The sequence below is a fragment of the Cupressus sempervirens genome, chromosome 1, assembly GCF_028749045.1.
Source record: "Cupressus sempervirens isolate cs-2001-9-10 chromosome 1, ASM2874904v1, whole genome shotgun sequence".
NCBI classification, from domain to species: Eukaryota; Viridiplantae; Streptophyta; class Pinopsida; order Cupressales; family Cupressaceae; genus Cupressus; species Cupressus sempervirens.
In genome coordinates, this window is record NC_143118.1 from 813,292,419 (window position 1) to 813,318,609 (window position 26,191).

Consider the following 26,191-nt stretch of genomic DNA (forward strand, 5'->3'; position numbering starts at 1 on the left):
TAACCGTGCTTCTCAGAATAACAACTTTTGTAAGAGATCTAACAAGTTTACTAGAACATGCTTCTGTAAACTCTATCTCTAAATAATCTTCACCAAAACTTGCATAACTTCTTCCACACTTAATATCTTATGCACCCGAGGTTAGTTGCATATACTAGACACTTTGTATTATCTCCCTTTAACTTTGCTAGTGAAAATATTCAATGATTTCTCTATACCAACTTGATCTTTACCGTTGTTCTTCTATCAAATACCACAGAAAACTGTTATGTTGACATCAATGATAAACATAGTCATGAATGTAACATATCATCACAAAAATGATCTAATCATGTTTCTACAATACTCCCCCATAGGAATATCATTAGCATTCATGCTTCCAACACTAACAAGGTCCATCTTCTAACAAGTAATATTTATATTAGTACATCATCTTGTGGGTACCATCCCCATTGGAGTTTTTCCCTCTGGTCAAGGGTTTCCCTAGTTAACATATCTAGTGTTGTTGTGTATGAGTATCTTTTTATGGTTTTTGATTATATTTCTCATATAGTTAGAGTTTAATAAGGTTGATAATTGTAATATTATTTGTATAGCTGATTCACCCCCCCTCCATCTTAATTATATTGGTGGACTACATATTCTAACGATATACATTATTAGTCAAATTTTTATATGTAATTATTAATACAATTAAACATCTTAAATTAAAATTTGTGTAGTAATACAGATTTAATTGCAACAGGTTTTTGGATTGATGTAACATTTTGTATTGCAATTGCAGAGGATGTAGAGGTCAATGTTCATGATGAGCACATTGAGGTTGAGACCTCTAAAAACAATGATGATCAAGAAGATGATGTGTCTAGATCAGGTAAAGAGCAGTACAGTTATGCTCTTTAAAGTACTAAAATACTTGTAACAACTATAATAAAATGTTTTTAGTTTAATCCTTTTATTAGTTATTGCAAAGGACCCCCCTATGCATCATGAGAAAAGGACTAGGCATGTGTCATTGAGATCATGAGAAGAGGAAGAAGAACTATTGAGGGGGGAAATGATCATTATGATGTGGATGTTCATCAAATATTTCTTAAATTCAAGAAAAGGAAGGGAAAAAAATGATTGTCATTTATGTGACTTAATTGATAAGATTTTTTTTATGTCTCAATCAATTTAATAATGTAGTAATAAATGTTCATGAATGATATAATGTGTTAATGAATATTTATGACAGTTGTGTGTTAATGAATATTATGTGTTACTAAATTTTATCATGTAACAATTAATGAATGTTACATTTTATTAATAGATAAGAGAATAGATGAATGTTAGATATTAACAGGGAATTGAGAATGGGGATTGGGGAGAGGGGGAAAATGAGCTTCCACCTTCACGTGGTTGGCCCTTTTTAGTAGAGAATATTAAACAATTCTCTAAAAAAATGAAGCTCAGTAAGGATGTTCATTATCTAGGGTCATAAATGTACCTAAAATGTTAGCAATTGTATTATATTGTTAGCAGTTTCTAGGGTAGAACACCTCATAATTTCATTCAAGGTCTCATATGCATAAGTCCTGAGACAAGAGTTAGAAGAATAGTTTATTTCTTTCATTGCAAGAAGAGAACCAATCAACTAAGAAAGAAAGGGAGAAATAGGAGAGCTTGAACTAGCCTGCTCATATCCCTCAACCAAAAAATATAGAGCACCACTAGCCTTTTCTGCAATATTTAGTGAATCTTTAATACTTTCTAGAGATATTCCAATAATAGGTTGAAGATTAATTGTTGTAATAATTGGTTCTTGGACTGTATGTCCATGAAAACCTCTTAAATCCTAGCAACTAAACCTAAGTAAGTTCTTCTTGCCATAGTTAGATTCCATGAACCTTCTTCTAGGTCCTAGTCTTCTTCCTTCTTTTGTTAAAGTTTGCAAAAAAAATACACAAGGGTAGGAAATTCTTGTATTATGAAATAGAAATGAGAAGTATTAAAATCTCTAGTAAATTTCCCTCCATTTTCCTCTAGATTTTAATCTCTTCATCACAAGTTGAACTCCAAAAATCTATAGCTAGAAGAGAAAAAGGCTCTTCATAACTTTTAACTTATTTAGTTTTGATTCTAATGGTTTCTTACATGTAAGGGGAAAGGCTCTCATAGTATATCAAATAAATTAAAACAAGACATTCAACGCAACATGTCGTATGCGAACATTTTCTAACAATGTTGTATCACAAACAACATGCATAATATAGCTCCTCTCCATTTTATTCTCATAATTGTTGTGTGTGAATAAAGGGTAGTATAGAAATCTTTTATTGCTTCAAGGCATATATCATTATTTCCATAAGTTATATTCATTCCCTAGACAACAACTATAAGAATTGAGTTCACTTGATCTTGTACAAGTACATCAAATGATATCTCTTAAAAAATATGCCCAAGAATTTCAAGTGTTTTTTACTTTAATGTGGCTTGTTTTTTCCCTAATGGTCTATTCATATTTCCCAAGCTAAGATGTATTATATGTGGCCACTTCTTATTTTAGATTTCTTTATATTTCTTAATATAATATTATCTACAAGAGTGCATTATTTATTTAAGCTTTCACAATGGGGTTAAGGGAAACTAAACACTAAATTAGTTCTTCCTTTTTGATAGCTTCTTTTTGCATCCAATTAATTTTTCAAGACCAAACCAGTCAACTTGTGTGTCCCTGGTGGATTTTCATTACTTGTAAGCTCAAAAACTAAGAGAAATAAAATAGCCAAGTTATATTCCTAAAATCGCCTTAGATTTTGAATTTTAGTGACAACAATTAGGAACAAGGATATTATGTAAAGATTGAATGGACTCTTCAATTATTCTATTTTTCTCTTTAGCATTGCAAATGAGTTGTCTAACACTAATGTATGTTGCAATAAAATGTTAAAAATAATTTCATTACCCAAAAAATAATGCATGAGACATACATCTTACATCTCAAATTTGGATTCCAACTTTCTCTAAGACCTACAATGAGCATTTCACAAACTCTTTTAGCAGAAGGTCATTCTTCTTCTTCGAATATTATTACGATTTTATTTTAACCATTCCTATTCTTGAGTGTATCAATGATTTATTTTTTGGTTATACATGAGGTCATGCATAAAATGCAAGTGAGGGTAGACCATGAATTCCACAAATAATGTTATAATATTGAAATTATTCAATTACAAGTATAAATATGATGTGAATTGAGGTGAGTGAATTCCTCAAATGATTTCAATTTTTTTATCAAGGGTTTATTTTCTTACTGAAGGAAGAATGGGAGATCAATCTTAACAATGTTACATTAGATTAATAGCCATTTTTTATTTAGGTGTCAACATTGATTTAGTTTTCTTTGAAACATGAGATTGTTTGGGTCAACATCCTCCCTGGGTAATGGTTAATGTTAGATGTCTCCCTCTCCATGATGAAGGCTTTCCCACTAAGATAATTGATATATGATTTTGATTACAAATATAGAAACATCTCACTAATAGGTTGTGCTCCTTTCTCTATAGACTATTAATTAAATAATCATGACATTGTCTTTCTTTCTCTATAGCTCTGCAAGTTTTAACTATTCTTATACATGTTACTTTAAAGAGATTTCATGTCATGGAAATCCATGATTGTGGGAAATGTAGTAAATGGAAATATTGAATATAGGTTTTTTGAACTTTTATAATAAAAAATTGAATTGGTAGCTATCAGGAAATATTTTGCAACTTTTTTAGCATGCTTCTAATATGTGCTCATGTAAATGTTTGTTGTCATTGTTAAATTATTTTGGTTTATATTGAACTCACTATTTTTGGATATGTAGTAGTTGGAGGTTCTTGTTAGGAATAAGGTGTCTCAACCTTGTATAATTCCTATTCTTATTATTTGTTTTGTAAAATGTATTTCTTGCAAATAATGTTGATGTGTCGACATCTTGAATTGTGTGTAAGGAGATCATGACTAAAATGGTTATGACAGATTCCTATGACACGTAAGAGCTATGTTAGGAAGATTCAATGATAGGTGAAGACATGTGGCAATTAAGATATTTGAGTACTGTACACTCTACCCCAATAGTGGGGTTTGGGGCATCACCCCGAAAAATTTTTTGGGGTTCCTATTTTCTCGGAGAATGGTAAAACCCTAATATGGTTTACCTTTTGGGAGTAACCCTAAAGTGAAGCACATGTTATAAGCATTTTTAGGGTTACGAAGAGATGCGATGCAAAAAATGTGTATTGTTGGTACTACGAGTAGCTACTGGAGTCTTTTGTTGTCGATGTTAAACTTGCATTGCAAGTGTATTGTAACCTTGTGTTGAAGATAATTCATTGTGCAGGTTCAGAAGGGGTGGGGTTGTTTTACCGAAAGGTTTTTCCCCACCAAAAAATCCTTGTGTTATGTGTTCCTTTCTCTGTCTATTTTCTCTATACGTGGTTGGCTGCAATATTGTTGTTTACATGATATTGAATCTGTAAGTGTAGAAGATTTTAATAGGATTTGCATCATACTTTCCTTATGAGATTAGTGTAGGAAGCTGTTTTTGCACCTGAGTTTCCTTACAGTTCTCATAACACGGATTGTGATATCTCAAAATAAGATTGAGGAAATCCAAGTGTGGTTGGTCAAGTCTCATAGATGAGGGAATGTTCCAAGGTCTAATTGGTTGATCAATGCATTTATGATTGAAAATTCTAGTGAAAATATCAAAATCCTTATGGTACACACATGTTTCAATAGTTTTAAATTTTCAAAATAATTTATATGATGTGTTCATTTGTGTTTGATGTTTTGCTAAGATGTTTGAAACTCATCATCGATTACATACCTGGGATTTTTTTAAATGTTGTATCTTTTTTTCTATTTCTCATGTGTGTTAGGCATGGCTCAAGAAATTTTACAAGTATGTGACAAAGGAAAGAACTATGGATTTAGCTTTTTAGTTATAGATGATCATGATGGAGATAGAGGAAAGGAGCAGCATTGACTAATTGTGTTCTTTCTTGGATTTCTTTAATGATCAACCATAATTTTTTGTGTACTTGAAAAATACATGGTACAAGTAACAATGCCACATTGACAAGTTTTACGGTTGAGTGTTTATTTGTATCACAAGTAGTTTACCCCTTTTATGTCTTGTAGTTCACATTGGGTTCATAGTTATTTTTAACATTTTTTCAACTATGAGGCTAAATCCTTTTAGAATATTCTAAAATAATAATTAATCTTCCAACATAAATCGTTTTACAATTGTTTTTAACATTTCTTCATCTATGTGGCTAATATTTTCAAGTATGTAATTATTTTTTGTTTCTACTCTCTAAAACTTGAGCAAACTCAATTTCAAAACATAAGGCATATAAGATTATTTGTTCAAGCTTCATGATTGTTAATTGTTGACATTTTTATTTTTCTTTCTCCTATATCATATAATTTGAGGTTTCTCTTAGAAGTTAGAATAATTTATATGTGCTTGATCATTCCTTGTATTTTTATTTCCTCAAACCATATATCTAACATGTTTCCATCATTATGGAAAACTTATCCATTTGGGTGTATTTCACAAGTCACGATTTGCAATTTGTTTTTTATTAAAACAAAAACTACCACATATTAAGTCTATTATTTTTCGTTTATGTGTTTATGTTTACTTTTCTATTATAAAACAATTATTTATGTACAAATGGATCAAAGTATCAGTGATGTACATTGAACATTTACATTGATCATTTCAACCTAATTGCAACGTATCTTTCTCTATAGGTCCCTATCACTTATTTATGTATTCACTTGTCAATGATGCCATGAACCTCATCATCATTGTGGAGAGGATAGAATATGACTATTATGTACCTATTAAAAATCATGATGTCACCTTCTTCTTTTTTACATATTTTGAATATTACACTTACCATATTATTAACAATCATCTCTCTCTCTCTCTCTCTCTCTCTCTCTCTCTCTCTCTCTCTCTCTCTCTCTCTCTCTCTCTCTCTCTCTCTCTCTCTCTCTCTCTCTCTCTCTCTCTCACACACACACACACATTGAAAGTTACAGTGGGGAATAGTGAAAATATGGTAAATTTACTAACCTTTCTCAATCCCAAAGTAAAATCTCTTATTTTTAATCTCATTTGAGAATAGGTGGCATGTCCATGTCAACAAATACAACTTCTAAAAGGATATTCTTATGTTAATTATTATTGGCCCCTATTGATTAGAAAGATCCCCTACTCAAAATAACCTATGATGATTATGTATATTATAAATTTTTAAAATTTGAATTGGTAGCTATTAGGAAACATTTGACAACTTTTTTAGCATGCTTCAAGCATGAACTCAAGAAACTTATGAATGGAAAAAGGGACAATTCCTATAGAGACTAGCCAAGGAATGTCCTAGTTGAATATGAAGTTGTTCAATTCTAAAACAACAAATGAAGTTGTGAAAATTGCCTTGGTCCTACTTGGATCATCAAGGTAGTCATCCCATAAGGGGGAATCGATATATTGTCATGTATTTGGATGGTTTTTTAGCACTATCATGCCAAACATGGTTAAGCCTATTAACAAAGAGCACCTCTTAAATTATGATATCTATATGACATGTAGGGTCATTCATAACACCTATAGAAGAAGCCATATTGACTAGTGTTTGGATATAAAGAGGGTAAGTCTCTCCACTATATGGTTCATCGAGAGGGGTGGTTATTATATTCAAGTATCAAACCCTCTAAATAGGTAGTGATATGGGAGTGATCATTACCATGTTAACAAAAGGACTATGACTTAATGAAGGAAATGATAAATAGGACACTAGTTCACATTAGGTTTTCCAAAATGTAGAGAAGGAGAAATTTAATGACCTTGAAACAAGTTAAAATATCAAGTGATAAACCAACCCTTATGCCACCTCACTTCAACTTACACTCTACTAAGTAAGGGGATCATGAAAACTTAAGTGATGAAGAAGAGATTCTAAGATAATATGAAATGCAAAGATGAAATAACTAATATAAACTAGTTATATTAACTAACAAAAAAATTAATTACTAAAAACAAAATAGCTAAGAAAATCCTTTGAAATCCAAGATTTGATAGCTCACTATCCAAGACGTGTAAATCAAGAAAAATAATGAAAGTATAGAGGATGAAGCAAAAAGTAGAAAAAATTAAATTGATAATAAGTAAAGTAATGTGTAAAATGGATAACAATAAATATGATTTATACTATAGAAACAATAAAAAATAAGAGATCATGAAAAAGAATGTGTTCACAATAAGGCCAATTGAGGAAACCAATAATGTTCTCCACCTCTCCTTCCAACAAACCTACACACAAAAAAAAGAGGGAAAATATTAGGTAGTTCTTTGCAGACTCCTCATTCATGTCCCTAATTTATATCAAGTATATCTTCAATTTTCCCATTTTGAAATATAAGAATGGTGTATTGTGTGAAAAATAAGGGAAATTTATAGAAAAAATATATATAATATATCATACTCGTATTTAAATATAATAGTGCATAAATATAAAAATACATGATAAAGATTGTGTGATAGTCATCCTTTTAGTAATGTAAGTAAATTGTTAGTGAGTTTAATATATTTTGAAAATTGTCGTTCTATTATGTAAAATGCATATTAGTAATAAAAATTCTAATCTAAAATATGATCAATAATTGGCTTGTGTTCATGATTTTACCCATAGATGTATTAGGATTAATACTATAATGAAAGTGTTACTTGAAAGTATCCCAAATCCTTGAAGAAAGTGATAGAAGTGAGAGGTAATGAATAGAATCGAGTAAATGCCTAACCACTCAAACTTGCTGAAAAATAATTTAGCAACGTATCATCATGAATTTAAGTGAAGTGCGTAGTTTTCAAATTTCTTAGATGAAATTTTGGACCACTATCAATATCATAATTTTTTAAATAAGGCACTACATACCTATTTGGTCAAAACAAAGTCATAATTTCATATGCCATAAAATAATGTAATACCTTGCCAAGATCATCCTTATTCTTAAATATTTTCTCATTAACATCAAAGATAATTGTATCAATTAGTAATATTATTAATGATGAAATAAGATAAGGTGAAATAGCATTCTCAACCTATCCCCTATCTTTATGTACATGCATGACATGTGTATTAGTAAAGGAAGATGGAAAATATATATTGTCCTCACATATTCCAAGTAGAAATTTTAGAATACCCTTACCTTCTTCATCCTTAAACATGCCCAAGTTATATGAATAGTTAACAAATATGTATATAATGTAGTCCACAAATAATTAAAGATACATCATGAGAAGGCATAAAGAGTTCAAAATATGGGATCTAGATTAAGGTGGAATGGAATCTTTAACATTTCCCTTATCTATATTTATATATACTTCATGTGTAATAGTGGAAGAGGATAGGAAATGTATATCATCCACTAGTTATGCTTTAATCTCATACTACAAATTTTTAAAGATTCTCATATTATTTATCATCATGGATGTCTAACTTATGTCTTTGGTTAATAAAAGGTGAGAGAGTACTCTATCACAACTCATATATACATTAAATTATATAGCACATTCAAAAGACCTAAATGTGAATCTTCATAGTCATCCAAAAGTGGGAAAAAATTAAGATGCACATTAAAGCTTGTGAGAACCATAAATGATCACCAAAAGGGGAAGACAAAATCTTAACACAATTTTTAGAATGAAAAGTGAAGCATTCAATAAAAATATGAGTTCAATCATTTGGAAGGATGCGTAAAAAGTGGCATGGATTAAAACATTATTTAGTTCTATCAACCAAGGTATTATTAAATGCATTCAACAATATAGAACCCATTGGAATTATTTAGAATAACTGAGAGGGGGGTGAATTAGTTTTCCAAGGTCCAGATGTACAAATAAAAAAATTTAGAACTTAGTGAACCCATGTCCATAAAAAATTATTATAAATGCATCCATTAGATCGTGCAACATTTAAACTTTGTAGGTTATTGTCCTAGGTTAAAACAACTTTGTAGAAATATAAACATGAAACGTAATAGATTCAATAACACATTTGACACAAGGATATTACATGGAAACCCAAATTGGGAAAAACCTCCAGTAACATGCTACTAATTCTCGCTCTTTTGTAGTGATGTCGTGTGAAAGGCAAACCCTATTAAAGGTTACAATACACACTATTAAATGTAACCTTGTTAGAGGATTTCAATCACCTTGTTAGGAGTGAGCCTTGTTAAAGGACTTTAGATCATCCACTTGGAATGTCACCTAGTTAAATGATTACAAATGACTACTAGGTCAACCTTAATCCAAAGGATTTACCCTAGAATGATATAATGATTAGAAATTAATAGTAAGGTTTGATCTAATAACAAATTACAACTCACTTGTAGATTAAAAATCTATGTTTCAGCCTTCCACTCTACTTTCCTTTCACACACTTCAACTCTGATAGATTGTTCACCCTTCAAGCATTCATACTCTTAAGCCTTCTTTCTTTGATTTCCAATAGCAGCCTCTTTTGTTCAGACACTAAATGAGGCAATACCCTAGACTCCTTATCTTCCTTAGGTTCTCACACATGAAAACCTTTGCTTATGACTAGCTCTCTCTATAAATAGAGATTTAAGATATTTTTCATTTAACCACAATCATCCATTTTAGGTTTAGGTAGGATTGGGTAGGATACAGTGAAACTACCCACTTTTCCATTTGATTCCTCTTGAAAATTCTTCTACAATTTTCCTTGAATTCACCTCAGAATAATTTACCTTGAATTATGTACCACCATCTCATCATAGTTATCTTCCACACACTTCACACAATTCAAGAAAACAAAATAATCAGCTCAGATTTGTCAAATCTGTGATTTAACATGAATACTAGCACTCGACATCAATATGATGTCACTCAGCTTCCATACTATTCTTTCACTCAGCCAACACTAGTTAACTCAGAAAATACTAAAGCTTATTAATTCTTGGAATCAACTAAACTTTACTTAGCTTACACTATGTTCACTCGGCATACACTAAATCTTCACTTTGCTTGGCTCTAATTGGTTTGGACTAAAATTTCTCAACACCTACTATGCACTCAGTCAAGCTTGATAGACACAATTCTTCTTACCTATTCTTCTAGACTTAATCAGTGTATCCAACCTTTGTAGCCTTAAGTAGACAAACAATACATTATATCATAATTGCCTTAACAAATATTTGTACTCCTTTTTTATACCATAACTCAACCTTTCCTCTAGGTTCTCTTGTTATCTTATTTGATCAAATCCTCTTCATCAACCAAAAAAATGATAGTACTCAAATAAACTAAGTAGTTGTCTTACTAGCAAGTAGCAGGTTTGACATTAGTGACAAAACAATGATTGTTCCATTACAATTTATTCACTTCAAAACAATCTCATGTCAACAATCTCCCTCTTTGGCATTGATGGCAAACTAATACCAAAAATAATACAAAAAACAAAATATTTCCTTGTGTTTAAATCTCTCCCTCTATAAACAACTTTCATCTTTTGTATAGGCTACAAAATTCTATTTTGATCAATAGAAAATCAACTCTTTCTTATGACTCTCTTCATCTGTCATCTTGTAGGGCTTCTCCTTCTCACTTATATCTCCCATGATACTTTCTCCTCTTACTAGGTAGATGTATTTCATTTATTCATTTCTCCCTTAGTAGCAAACATCAAGTACACTATCTCCCTCTGAGTAGATATTTCATATATATTTCTTTCTCCTTCTAAAGTATTCTTTCTCACTGTGTTTGGTATTCTTAATTTCTCCCTCTTTACTATTTCTCCCTTTTTAACAACAATGTCAAAGAATTATCTTGTCAACATGTAGATGTTAACAATTTAGTTTCTCCCTCTGTCACCTTGCATGTGACTATAAATCTTCTAATTCAATTCCTTCATTACTTTAGGTAGCTCCTAATGTAATATCCATTGCATCAAGTTGTAAGATACAACATTCATCTTTAGTTGATGCAGGGTATTACTCATGCTTCTTAAGTAGTTTTGGATAGGGGTATCACCCCTAGTTTATCTCTTAGATACTCATGATCATCCTTAGGTAAAGATTTTGTGAAAATATCAACTATCTTTTCTTTTGTATTCACATATTCTAGCCTCACTTCTTTGTCTTGAACTAATTGTCTCAAGTAATGATACTTGAATGAAATGTGCTTAGTCTTTGTGTGCATCATAGGGTTCTTAGATATATTTATAGCACTTGTATTATCACAATCAAGTACCATAGGTTTAGTGATTTCCTCCTTCATACCTTTGAGTAGTTATTTGATTCATACAATGTTTGTACAATTTACTACAATAGCAACACATTCAGCTTCAGCAATAGATTGAAATATGCAATTTTGTTTCTTTTTGGTCGAGGTGACCAACCTCTTTCCTAAGAAAAATGCTCCTCCACTAATGCTCTTTTTGTCATCAATGTTTCTAGCCCAATCAACATCAGTTTAGGCTCTCAACTCAATTTTTTTCATTTTTCTTTTAGCATAGACCATAGTCTTCTATTCCTTTTGGATATCTCATAATTCTCTTAATAGACATTAAATAATTTTCCTTAGGGTTAGCAGGGAATCTTGCAACTATCCCAATGGATAATGCAATGGCAGGTCTATTATGCACTACATATTGCAATTTTCCAATCATGGACCTATATAATGTTTGTTTCACATTGGTGGAATCATCATTCTTTGACAACTTGTGTCCTATCATCATAGGTGTGCTAACTATTTTTAAATCTTCTAATCCAAAAGTTTTCAATATTTCCTTACATACTTAGATTGAGTGATGTATATACCATATTTCATCTGATATACTTGCAAACCAAAAAATGGCATGATCTCTTCAAGCATATACATCTCAAATTTTTTATTCATCTCATTTGCAAATGCCTTACTTAATCCATCTTGACCTCCAACTATGATATCATCAACAAAAATTTCATCTTGTAAAATACTTTTACCTCCTTTTATCTTCAATTATAGACTGTTGTTATCATCAATCCTCTCAAATCCAATCTTCACAAGATAAGTATGAAGTCTCTCATACCATGCTCTTGGGGCTTGCTTTAAACCAATTAAAGCTTTGTGTAGTCTACATACCATGTTCTTTTTTTTAGCATCAAAAAATCCTTATGTTTGTTCTACATAGACCTCTTCTTGTAATATACCATTCAAAAATGTTGACTTCACATCCATTTGATAAACTTTTGAACCTTTGTATGTAGAGTAAAAAAGAAATGTTCTTACTCCTTCCAATCTTGCAATAGGGGAAAATGTTTCTCCATAGTCTATCCCTTCTTCTTGTGCATACCCCTTGCAAACTAATCTTTCCTTATTCCTTGTGACTTCACCATTTTCATCTAACTTGTTTCTATACCCCCACCTTATTCCAATCACATTCTTATCCTTTGGTCTAGGAACTAGAGTCTGTGTCTTATTCTTCTCAATCTTTTCAATCTCTTCTTTCATGTCTTTACTCTAGTCCTCATTTTTTAAGGCATCTTTCACTATCTTAGGTACATTCATGCTTATAAAACATGTATCACTTCTCATCTTATTCCTTTCATTGGTTTAGCATCTTTGTCTCCAATAATTTGTTCAGCGGGTGATATCTTTTGACATACTTTGACAATCTTAGTTTTTCTCTACCTTCTCATTAGGTTTGTCAACTTCTGAATCACTGTGCACTTCTCTTTTAGGTAATTCAACACCTCTTTCATGTACACTAATCTTAGAATTATAATGTGCCTCAACTTTAATGTGCAACATTGTTCCTGATTGTAGCTTAGTTTCTAAATGTAACTTGTCATGCATTGTATGTGACTTAGCAATCAATGAAACTTGACATTGATTTGTAACTTAGTTTACAACATCTTCATCAATAGGAATACCTTCATAAAATTATAAAAAATATTTGTATTCCTCTAGTTCTTTCATAGGTTCAGCCTCATGTACCTCTGTATATTCATCAAATTTAACATTTGTAGTTTCCACAACTTTTTTATTGTTAATATTTAAACACTTATATGCTTAACTTCTTGCAAAATACCCAAGGAATATACTTTCTTCACTTTTAGCATCTAATTTACCATTCCTAAAATCCTTAAGAACGTATCACTTGCTTCCAAATACCTTAAAATATTTTACATTGGGTGAGTATCCAAATCATAATTCAAAAGGTATTGAATGAGTACCTTTCTTAACTTGCACACAGTTCAAGGTATGGATAGTTATACTTATAGCCTCTCTCTAGTATTTAAAAGCAACATTCTTCTCCATAACGAGTTTCCTAGCAAAGTCCATTATAGATTTGTTCCTCCTTTCAGCAATTCCATTTTGTGGATGGGTCCTAGGTGCAAATTATTTTCTTTTGATTCCTCTAGTATTATATAACATCTCAAACTCATTTGATGTAAATTATCCTCCTTTGTTAGATCTCAGATATCTTAGCCTTTTTCCTATCTCCTTCTCAACTCTTGCTAAGTACCACTTAAACATTTGAAAAGCATCATATTTATGTTTTAGAAACATAAATGTCATCATCCTAGAATAATCATCAACAAATAGTATAATTCACTTATCACCCTTGTAGCTTTTGACATTAATTAGTCCACAGAATTCAGTATGAACAATCTCTATAATTTCTTTAAAGGTGTGTCTCACTTTTAAAACTAGATTTTGTCATCTTGCCTAACTGACATTATTTGTAAACCATATTGTCAAGTTTCTTTAACATAGGAAAACCTCTAACTCTTTTCATGTTATAGATTCTCACTAAATTATCAAAGTTAGCATGACATAACCTCTTCTCCATAACTAAACATCATCAATTTCTACAACAAGACAAGTAGCATCATTCATATCAAGATAAAACAAATTACATCTAGTTTGATCACCTTTCCCAATTAGTTTCTTGTTAGTATCATAGAACTTAGATATCTTGTTCTCAAACTCAAATTTTCAACTTGGACTATTCAGTTGTGAGACACTCAAAAAATTATAGTTAAATCCTTCAACATAATAAGCATTATCACACAAAATATTTTATGTTAGTTTGATATATCCTTTTCCTTTTATCAGACAGGGTGCATCATTACCAAAACTTACATTATTTCCATCATAATAATTTAGGGTAATGAACTTACTTTTATCTCAAGTCATGTGATGTGAACACCCACTATCAATGATCCATTTGTCACTCATGTTCACATAAGACACAAATACAGTTGCTTCATCCTCATCAGAATAATCCTTCATTGCAGCATACACCACTTCATCATCATGGTCATCAGACCCATATTTGGTTTCATCTTTTGTAATGTAGCAAGACTTATTTCCTTTTTCTTTGTAATCTTTATTGTCCTCATCTCTTTTACTTATGTATTTGTCTCCACTTTTATAGTTCTTCTTTTCTAGACATCTAGTAGCAATATGAACAACCTCATTGCAATTAAGTCACATGATAGGTAACTTGTCATTGAATTTGTCTTTGCCTATCTGAAATCTCCTTCCTAGTAGTGCTTCAAGTTGTTCTACAACCTCCTCATCTGTGTCACTATTAATAAAAACATATTTTACCTTTTTCTTCTTCTCTTTAGGTTTTTTTAGTGACAACTTAGCTTTGAAAGAAAATTCAACATTGAAAGATTTGAAGTTATCAAAATTAGAGAGCTCAAAGGAAGTAAGTCTACCTACCAAACCTTCTAGAGTTAAATTAGAACCTGGTATACATCTTAATTCTTGTATGGAAAAAACTCTAATAGCATAGATGGGCAACAATGTTCTTAGTACTTTTCTTACTACAGAATCATCATCTATCTTACCAGTAGCTCCCTTTATAGCATTAACAACATCTTTTATTCTAGAGAAATATTGAGCAACATTCTCACCTTCTTTCATTCTCATATCCTCAAATGTGTAGTGCCTCTTGTGTTTGCAGTTTAAACCTTGCTATATTTGTTGGAAATATTCAAAATATGATATGTTACTGAGAGGGGAGGGGTGAATCAGTAACATCAAAACTTTTAAAACAATTTAGCACTTTAACCATATATACTATTCTCAATTAATTCATTTAATCTACTACATATATGAGAGAACAAACACTTATAACACATGTACAAAGTGATTTGGTGACCCAAAAGCCTTCCAAATAGAAAGTAAAATTGGGGTGGGGATGATACCCACAAAACTTTATTACTGCAGTATGAAGTTGGCCTGTTAAGGCTTACATTGACCACTTCTGGCGATTTTCCCTATTAGGAGCACAAAGGACTGCTAGGTCCACCTTGTTAGAGGATTTACAAACACACACTGAAGTATGCACTCTATTAGGAGATTTATACAAAGACTGTTAAGTCTACCCTGTTAAAAGATTTACAAAACTGATTCACCTATTAGGATGAAATAGTGGATCTACTTACAAACTTGATTTTCTGATTAGATCCTTGAAGTATAGATCACCTCTTGTGACTGATGAAACTTTACTACTCCTTGTAGACCTTGCTGAATATTATGCTCTTCTGCTGATTTGCATTTACACTTCTCAAAACATTACATGTCTCTCTTGATACTCTCTTCCATATACCATACAACTTGCAAATGATATAATACATTACATATATACCATTCCAATAATTACAATTGCAAGGTTAGCCATAACACAAGTGAACAAAACATTACTAAGTTAGCCCAATAGTAAATAACTCAAGTTTACTGAATTGACTCAGTGACCTTTTGATACTTGGCATCCACTGCATTACTCGGCATCATCATGCACTCGGTAGAAGTGAAGGCTCGGTCCATACTAATCACTCGACATAGTTTTGAACTCGGTAACCACAGGTGACTCAGTAGATGTAGTGTCACTCAATAAAAATTGAATCCTTTGTTTACCTTTCTTTCATTTGATAAACACTACACTTTCATTACTCGATAAACACTACACTTCCATCACTCGATAAATGTTACACTTCCATCACTCAGTAAATATTACACTTCCATCACTCGATAAATGTTACACTTCCATCACTTGGTAAATGTTACACTTCCATCACTCAATAAACGTTACACTTCCATAACTTGGTAAACACTAGTTTCCCATGACATAGTCAGACTGCTCGGTAGATACTGATATGCTCAGTGTAAATTGTGAAGCTCGATAGATACTACTAGGTTGTACACCCACTCGGTAGCTTCATGAATGCTCGGTATGAACTACTTAAGTGATGAACCTTCAAGGTAACCATTGAATGCTTGGTATACACTGTAGACTAAGTGATGCACTTGGTAATCATTTAAAATTGAGTAAGTGTTGTCACTAATGGAAATAATAACTTAATGACAACAATTTCCCCTTTGGCATTAGTGACAAAACACTTACGAGCCAAAATATATGTACATAACCTGACTTCACTGAATTTGGTTTTTCAAAATTGATCTTTGTAGAACTACTGCATATACATTTCTATATACAAAGATATTTATGTACTTAGATACTCCCCCTACCACTTATAGTGATAACTCTCCTCATTTATTATGTTGAATCTCTGAATCTCTGCCCCTTTTTGACAATAATGCCAAAGGACTACATATATACAATTTATATGGCTACACCAAAGTGAGATATAAATTCTTGATGTACTTTAAGGATGGTTACAAAAGTACTATCCCAAATCTACTACAAAATTTGATAGGTGGAGAGAGCAATTTGAACTTCTGCTGATAATTGGATCAAGTGATCAGCCACTGAGAAATTCTAATCTTGGACCAATGTTTTGCAATGAGCAAGATGTTTCTACATTATGTCCATGATAGGAAGGATCATGTTCTAGATGTCTATGAGTGTAGACCGGATCCTAGCTTCCTCTCTCAATAGTTTTGCCTATACATCTGCCAAACATCTAATCTTGGTGTGATGGGAGGTTGTGGAGGAGGAGTCCATCTTTAGCTTGGATGCACTTGATTGCATATCAATGTCAATCTTATTTAAATTATCCTTTATTTCTTTGGTAAAACTAGAAACATCACAAAGTTTAGCAAAAAGTGATGTTGTATTATTGAAAGAATTTTCAAAATTTCCCAAAAATGTTGACAATTCAACTTGCTTTATTGCTATCTTTTGAGCAATATGCTCTAGCACCTTATTATCAAATTTCTTTTCAGCTTTCTCAATAAGTTTCTCTTGTCGAGAAGAATCCTCATTAAATTTCTGTACAGCCTCTTCTAACTGAATCAAAATGTGTTGAGTAGAATCTACTTCAACACCTATGGCATCTATAATTATATTCTTGGCATTTTCTATATTCCTTATCCCTTTCTGATCTTAACTATTTTTGCATAGCTTTCATCTCTATTAGTTGACTAGCTAACCTCATCTCTTCAATGGTAGCATTGTCATAGTCAATCTTTGGAATCACTATCTCTATGTCTAAGTCAATATCTTCTGCAATTTCCTTTCCAGTGATCAGAAGTTTTAATGGATGCTTTTTTTACTTCTGTGATGACTAGTTTGACCTTAGGAATAGACACAATAGTGGAGATAGTAGCAATGAAAACTAGGATAGGACTTGAGGATTGAATGCCAATAGAGGTATTAATCGGATCAAAAACACTTCCCAAAAATGGTATCATACTCGGTAGAGTACCCATAGTAGTATCTGAACTAATCAGAGTGGAAGTGGATACAGATGATGCTAATGGAAACAAAACTATAGAACTTGCTAGAACTGATGAAAACAAAATTATGGAACTCACTGTTACACTTACTGATGATGAAGGAGCGGAGGAGGTTGACTCGATGGCTGAAGAAGTGATAGACAGCTTAGTAGATGAAGTGCTTGGCACCTCTATTTAGGATACCTAGAGCTGGGAGGAGGTTGGTAAAGATTGAGCAATTGATGTAACTATTGTGCTCACAATCTTGCTTGCAAAAGCTATCTCCATAGTGGATGTAACAATATTTGGTGGAGAATGAGGAAGGGATGCAATCACTTCTACTACAATTTTAACTAGATCCTCTTCATCTTTTCCTTCCTCGTGTGCTTCTTCCTCCTTGTCTTCTTCCTCTTTTTCTTCCATTAGTTCATGCAACTCTCTTGGATTAACTGTGATGGATGGAGTGCTATCAAAATCACCACTATCACTGCTATCATCATCCTTGATTTCAACTATATCTTCACTGGGCTTTTGCAGATGATAGATATTCTTCCACATGTTTGTTGCATCTTTTACAACATGCTCAATGTCTTTAATTAAAATCAAACATGTGTGAAATCTAATCATCATTTTACCTTCTTGTTTCTTCATAGCTGCCTTAATGTTTGGTCCAGTGAGACTCAGTAGAAGATTCCTTAGAGATTTCTCATATATGTCTTTAGCCATTTGGGTGAATGACTCCCATCTCGGTTGCAATCTCTCCAATAGTTCTTTGGATATTTGAGAGGCGAGCTGGTCCAGGGAGTATTTCCATTTACCCATCTTATTGAGTACCAGTTCCTCAATTTGCATTTTCTCAGCATCAGTTCTTGTTTCAAATTTCAATGCCTTGAAATTTGTGATGCTAGCTCCCTCTTCCAATTGTTCAAGCCTTTCCTTGAATGTGAGTGGAGGCCTAACCAGTCTAGGTTCTTGCTTTCCTTTTCTGGTTCTTCTAGAGAATACTGCAATAGGCTTCTTCTTAGGTTTGCTAATAATTGCCTTACCTTTCTTCTTTGGCAGTTCCTCTTCATATTCATGTTCTTCTTTTTCTTATTCTCCTTCTTCTTCTTCATTATCTTCTTCATCCTCAAATTTTCCTTCTGTAAGCATAAGAGGGCTGGTAGCAGTTTTCAATTTAGCTATCTTCCTCTTGCCTTTACTTATGGCCTGGGGTAGCTTGATTTCAAGCTCAATTATGGCCTTTGCCTCATCATATGTTCCAAAGATTGGTTGCTTTGGGTCTACTAGCTCATTCACTAGTGCTTCAATAATGTCCCTGGCCTCATCAATATTAACCTCATAAGGAAGAGGTTTCACCCATGCAACTCGGGGTCTGACTACCTAAATGTATACTTTATCACAATCAACCATAAAGCATACATCATCTTTGTAGTCTTCAACCAATTTTGGTGGAATTTAGAACCTATTATTCATCCTTTCCTTGAAATCTTCAAAATAATTATCCATGATGCTATCAAAATTTTCACCCATTTCTTCTACAAACTCATTTATCTGATAAAGAATGGGAATATCTTTTCTCCATACTACAATTCCTTTAGATGGAAAGAATTTTTGAATATAGAAGAATAAACAATTGAACAAAGAACCAAATTTACAAGGATTGTTCTTGGAAGTCCTTATACCATCCATGTTCTTGTTTAATTATTTCAATAGTAATTTTGACAGGTCAAATTCAAGGTTCTTCTTTACAATTTTGAAGGCCAAAACCACAGCCTCATAAGGTACACTATTTAGTCGACTAAAGCTATAGATTTTATGGGCAATGACATGAGTGCCAAATCTTAATTTGACATCAGATAAAATGCTAACCTTCAAACCTCTACCATCCCACTCAACTAGGGTTATCTTCTGCAACTCATCCCATCCTAAGGTTTTGGTAACCTTCACTTTGTTGAGCATAGGGAGACCCATGATTTTGTGAATCATCTTCTTTATGATTAACACTGGCTATTCTAACCATAGTTTCCCATTGTGCACTAGACTTAAAATATACCTAATCCACTTGGTTTGGAAGCTTCTTGGCATATGCGAGATATGATTCAAGCCTTTGGTTTCAAGATGCTTATGCTCGAGTTTCAGAGAGCCATCAACACTCATTTCTCCTAGGGCATTATCCATCTCTAGGTTTCCAATCTCTTAAAAAAAACATTTAAAATGTGTGCAAATATCATTTATAAGGAGTACCTTTGGTAGAATTTGAGATTGAGCACCATTAGGGTCAAGTGATTCTGCAACAGCTGGAACAATTTTGAAGTTGGGCACTTTCCATTCTGTATCCTTTACCAGCATCTCTGAACCTCATTTTGCCTTGGTCCCACTGCTGCTCCTAGATGCCATTGATGCTCGATAAAAGATAGAAATTTTTCAAACAAATTTGTCGCTAGAAAATTACTTGGAATCGCTCAGAATTGCTTGAATTGCATCTAAAAATTTCTTAGCTCTGAAATCATGATGAAGAATGAAATCAAATTCTACCCTTTTGATGAAAATTTTTTCATTAATACTTGGTATGAAGGTAGATGAGATGACATAGTGTTTGATAGGCTATCATTGACTTGCTCGGTAGAAGCTTACAACTTGGTGATTGAACAAAACTTTTAGTTATTCCCGACCTAGCTCAGTAAGGTCTTCAACTGACTTTCCTCAGTAGATGCAACTCGGTAAAAGATACACTTTCTTTGATCTTTATGTATCTGGAATACTAATTTGATTATTTTTCTTTCTTTTATTTTGGAACTGCTTGAGATATCACTAGAAGATGTAGTTCCATATCCTCCTTTATGAATCTAATTGGAATTGATGGAGTCACCTACTTCTTGAGTGACATTGCCATCATTTGAACTATCTTTCTTGGTAGATTTTGGAATCTATTGTTGCCTCATTTGCTTCTGAATGTTTTCAGCTTTAGCTTTCTTTTTATCTTCAACTCTTCCTATATTTATGCAGTTTTTAGCTATATGACCGAGTTTTGTACATGTATAACATCTTACTATTGTATCTCTTTTTCTCAAGTGATGCCTTGAGCAATCTTTTCCAATGTGTCCATATTCTCCACAATAATGACATCTACACCAAGTATTATAGTCCCATCCAAAGATTTCCTTAACAAGTTGTTCAACTGGATTGAATGATTTGGATCTACATTAGAATGCCTTGTGACCATGCTTCTTGCATTTGTGACAATTGCCTTCAAATTTTGGTTTATCCTTGCATTCATTAGCTTTATGACCATGCTGACTGCAATTGTAACATTTACCATTGAGTTTACCTGTTCCATTGCTCCAACACTTGTTTGATGTGTGACCTAGCTTACCATAGTGATTGCAAGTAGGTCTTTGATTCCTTTGGGCATGTTGTTTGGAGGTTTCACCTTCTTCCTTGTAACCAAGTCTAGCTTTACCTTTTTGTCTATGAAGATTCTGCCCACTTTGTTGATTTAATTGAGTCATGTCTATTTGAGATTTCATCATTCTCTCATTGCTTTGCTTTTTAGTGATCAAGTCATTTTCCAAACTTTCATTGACTTGTCTTTTAGATCTCAAGTCTCTTTTTAAGCTTTCATTGATTTTTCTTTTAGTGATTAAATCATTCCTCAAGCTTTCATTCTTAGATCTTAGATTCATATTTTTTTCATTTGTATTAGATAGTTGATCTACAGGATCTTCATGCTGACGGGATTGATTATTTCTTTCCTCTAAGTCTTCATTTTCCTTGTCTCTCTGTTCCAAAACTTCACATAGCCTGATTGATTGGATTTCTTGTTCTCTTTTAAGCTTTCTTTCTTCTTCCTGCAGAGAACCATTCTTTGCTAGGAGTTCCTTGATAGCCTCATTAGCTTCATCTGAACTACTTGATGGTAAAAGGTCTTCTATCTTTTCTTCAACATACTGATGATCATTCATTTGTCTTGCAAGTTCCTTCTTTCTCTCCAAGGATTGAGAAAGATTCTCCTTTTCTTCTTTGAGTTGAGCCATGGCCATTTCCATATTTAGCTTTTCATTTTCAATAGCTTTGTCAAGTCTGAATATCTCCATTGTCCTTGATCTTTGCTCAAGTTGTCAAGCTTTGTCTTGAGAACCAAAATGCTTTGATACCAATTTTTGGAAATATTCAAGATATGATATGTTACTGAGAGGGGAGGGGTCAATCAGTAACATCAAAACTTTTTTAAAAAATCAGCACTTTAACCAGATATACTATTCTCAATTCATTCATTTAATCTACTGCATATATGAGAGAACAAACATTTATAACACGTGTACACAGTGATTTGGTGACCCAAAAACCTTCCAAATAGAAAGTAAAGCTGGGGTGGGGATGATACCCACAAAAATTTATTATTTCAGTATGAAGTTGGCCTGTTAAGGCACAAAGGACTACTAGATCCACCTTGTTAGAGGATTTACTAACATACACTAAAGTATGCACTCTATTAGGAGATTTATACAAAGACTGTTAAGTCTACCCTATTAAAAGATTTACAAAATTGATTCACCTATTAGGATGAATCAGTGGATCTACTTAAAAACTTTATTTTTTGATTAGATCCTTGAAGTATAGATCACCTCTTATGACTGATGAAACTTTACTGCTCCTTGTAGACCTTGTTGAATATTCTGCTCTTCTGTTGATTCACATTTACACTTCTCAAAACATTACATGTCTCTCTTGATACTCTCTTACATATACCATACAACTTGCAAATGATATAATACATTACATATATACCATTCCAATAATTACAATTGCAAGGTCAACCATAACACAAGTAAACAAAACATTACTGAGTCAACCCAATAGTAAATAACTTGGATTCACTGAACTAACTCAGTGACCTTTTGATACCCGGTATCCACCACATTACTCAACATCATCTGCACTCAGTAGAAGTGAAGGCTCGGTCCATACTAATCACTCGATGTAGTTCTGAACTCGATAACCACAGGTGACTCGGTAGATGTAGTGTCACTCGGTAAAAACTAAATCCTTTGTTTACCTTTCTTTTACTTGGTAAACACTAAACTTTCATTACTTGGTAAACACTACACTTCCATCACTCGGTAAATGTTACACTTCCATCACTCAATAAATGTTACACTTCCATCACTCGGTAAATGTTACACTTCCATCACTCAATAAATGTTACACTTCCATCACTCGATAAATGTTACACTTCCATCACTCGGTAAATGTTACACTTCCATCACTCGGTAAACACTAGTTTCCCATGACATAGTCAGACTACTCAGTAGATACTGAGATGCTCGATGTAAAGTGTGAAGCTCAGGATACTGTTGGGCTACACACCCACTTGGTAGCTTCATGAATGCTTGATATGAACTACTTAAGTGATGAACCTTCAAGGTAACCACTGAATATTCGGTATACATTATAGACTGAGTGATGCACTCGGTAATCATTTAGAATTGAGTAAGTCTTGTCACTAATGGAAATAATAACTTAATGCCAACAATATTTTGATTTCAGAGATACTTGATACTCTTGTTATGTTTCATCTAAGATGACCTAAGTGTCGTATGTTATACTTTGATTTTAGTATCATAGATTTTATATTGTTATGTTGTTTAGTTTATCATATTTGCATGTTGATGCCATTTTGAGATGATAGTAGGTCTATGATGATATCTAGTTATCTAGTATTTGGACATATCTCTAATTCTGTTATGTGATGGATTTTATGCTATGGATATTTACTTCATTTTTGCTTCATTATTTTTTATGTGAACCTGAGTGATGTAAGTGGATTATATTAGTAAAATTGAGTAAATGGTTAAATTAGGTATTTAAGGCATTTATTGCTTTGGCTATTATATTATATGTGAATGAACTTCATCATGCATTTTAGTGTGTAGGATTTATATTCCTAGTAGTGTCACATGGAGTTAGAAATTTAGCTATACATATTTACCAATGTCATCCCTATATGGTCGACATATCTTTTTAATGTTAAATTAAAACCCTCTGGTGATTTGTTAAATCTGGACCCATTTGCATTATGTGATTAGACCAATGAGCGTGTTTATGGATTTAGAGTTTCTAGTTGTCACAATGTTGTTAAGTCCTTTTTTGATTTTGGTTTTAGGGTTTTCAAGCTTTATTTAATTGATTTTTAATTTATGGTAGCTTTTTCATAGATGAATTCTTATTACTAGGAATCGCCTATTTTTGTTTGGGTTGATTCTAAGTCTAGCTAGTCTAACTGGCTATTTACCCTAATCAATCATTCACTCAAAAAGTGAATAAGTATTGAAAGAGGAATTTAATTCCTCATTTCTCACTTTTTTAATTTGAAAATTTGAGAACTTTATCTAAAATCCTTTTCTCAAGGATTGGTTTTCTATTCGTTGTGAGAGCTATGGGTATCAAATCTTTGCGAGGATGGACTTGTTTGATTCAACTTGGGGAGACCTTACTTTGCCATCATTTTCAGTTGTAGCTGCAAATTATTTATTTTACCTAGTTTTTTTCCATTTTAGACCTTTTGGTTGTCAGGTAAGGCTCTCTCATTTTCATGTTTCAGCTTCGTTTCTAGTTTTGTTTCTAGTAATTATTTCTTTAAAGGCTGAGAACTAGCATTCCCCTCTATTTCTATTTGTTGGTTCTACTCGGTTGGTTGAGTATGAACATTTTTCCAATTTTTGGGATGAGGGTTTGGAGTTTTGCACCATTATGCTGATCATTTTTGCATACAGTGTCTAAATCCAAATTTTATTAGATTTTTGTGACTTTTGTGCCCAAAGACCAAATGGGTTTTTATTTCAAAGTTTTCTAGTTTTGGGTTTTTACCTCATTTTACGTGTTGCCCTATTTTTTTAGGTTTTCTTGGCATGATGTTGGTCATGGACCTAGATCATCCATTTGGATGTCAGTCAAACCATTATTTCTCTTTTATGTTACATTGGGATATGTACCACATCCATCCTCCTAAGCTTGTTTTTGATTGAGTGATATTTTTCTTGTGTTTTCATTCAATCCTTATGTTATGATCTATGTGATGGTGGTGCACCACACACAAGTACGTGCATGTACATTTGTCGAGTGACTTGCAAGGCCAAATCTTCCTTGGTTTTTTGGAAGTATAATCATTTGGGGTTGGGTTGGGAATATGCATGCCTATGGAAACTCATTATTAGATGAGCATGAGTAGGGTAGGGTAGCTTTTCATGGAGGGGGCTTCTTTTTTCACAGCCCAGTGACCATTCCTGAGAGTTGGTGCACAGAAGTTTTAAGTGATAATTAAATAAAACACTAGGTGGTAATAAAACTTAAGATAATAAAATGTGAGTGTTAAAACCTTCCATTAGGGAGTGAATTTGCATTATCTGAGCTTGGTCTTTCCAATGCTAAGTGACTCTCCATGCAGTGAGCTCTTACATAGTTTCTCATTGAGTGTATGACCAAGACCTATAGTACTTGCATTGTCTCATGATCTTTGTTTTATTCATCATTACTAGATACGGTGAGTGTTAGCCATGGACATTTGTTTTATGTGTGTTTGTGGTTGGATCATTATCTCCATCAACACAGTGAGAGTGGACCTATGGGTTTCACATAGTTAGGAGCTGTAGCTACCTACACCGCTACTGGGGACTGGTGTACAGAGATAGTCTATTATTCTAGTATGACCATTGCTTGATGTTTTCACTTAATACTTTGGGTTCTAGAGTTTTCTTTCTTGTGATTTATGCTTTCATTGGAATGCTTTTATATCATATTTAGATGATGTTGGTATTGACGCATTTCCTTATTATGATGTTTAGCATATGATTTGATGATGTTATCTATTTAGTTGGAGTATCTATTTCTTATTGGTTTAGCATGTTAGATTTCTTATTCTTATGATGTTATTATGCTTTAGTAGTGACATCCTCATAAAATAACTCTAACTATCTATGAGGCAGTTTTGGATGTTACATGCAGGGATGGCTAGGGCCTTCGAGGTCATGATGTTATTAAAATTGGAAGGAACCACATACTTACCTTGTTATTTTAGTATATTGTGATGTTTCTTTTAGTTCTTTCCCTTTACTACTGTGTTAGATGGTTAGATGTGGTTTCCATCTCATAGTTATTGTTTGAGTGTCTATGCCTCGACTATGGATCTTGTACTCCCTAGTGTGGAGGTTTTGACTTCTTTTTTATCCATTTTTTTGTCCTTGGAGAGTTTCTTTCCTTTCTTAGGTAACAATGTGTCAGCATTGGGTGATACTTTAAAGTATCATACGCCCACAGAAGAAGAATCATGTGATACTGGAAAGTATCACACACTTGTAGGAAAAATATCGTGTGATACTTTAAAGTATTGCATGCCCATTGAAGAAAGGTCATACAATACTTATGAAGTATCACACAGCT

At 32.8% G+C, this 26,191-nt stretch overlaps 1 pseudogene; it reads right to left on the reverse strand.

Moving 5' to 3' along the window:
• Positions 1-1,830: 1,830 nt before the first annotated feature.
• On the reverse strand, positions 1,831-21,092 carry LOC149580358 (importin subunit beta-1 pseudogene; annotated as a pseudogene).
• Positions 21,093-26,191: the final 5,099 nt, after the last annotated feature.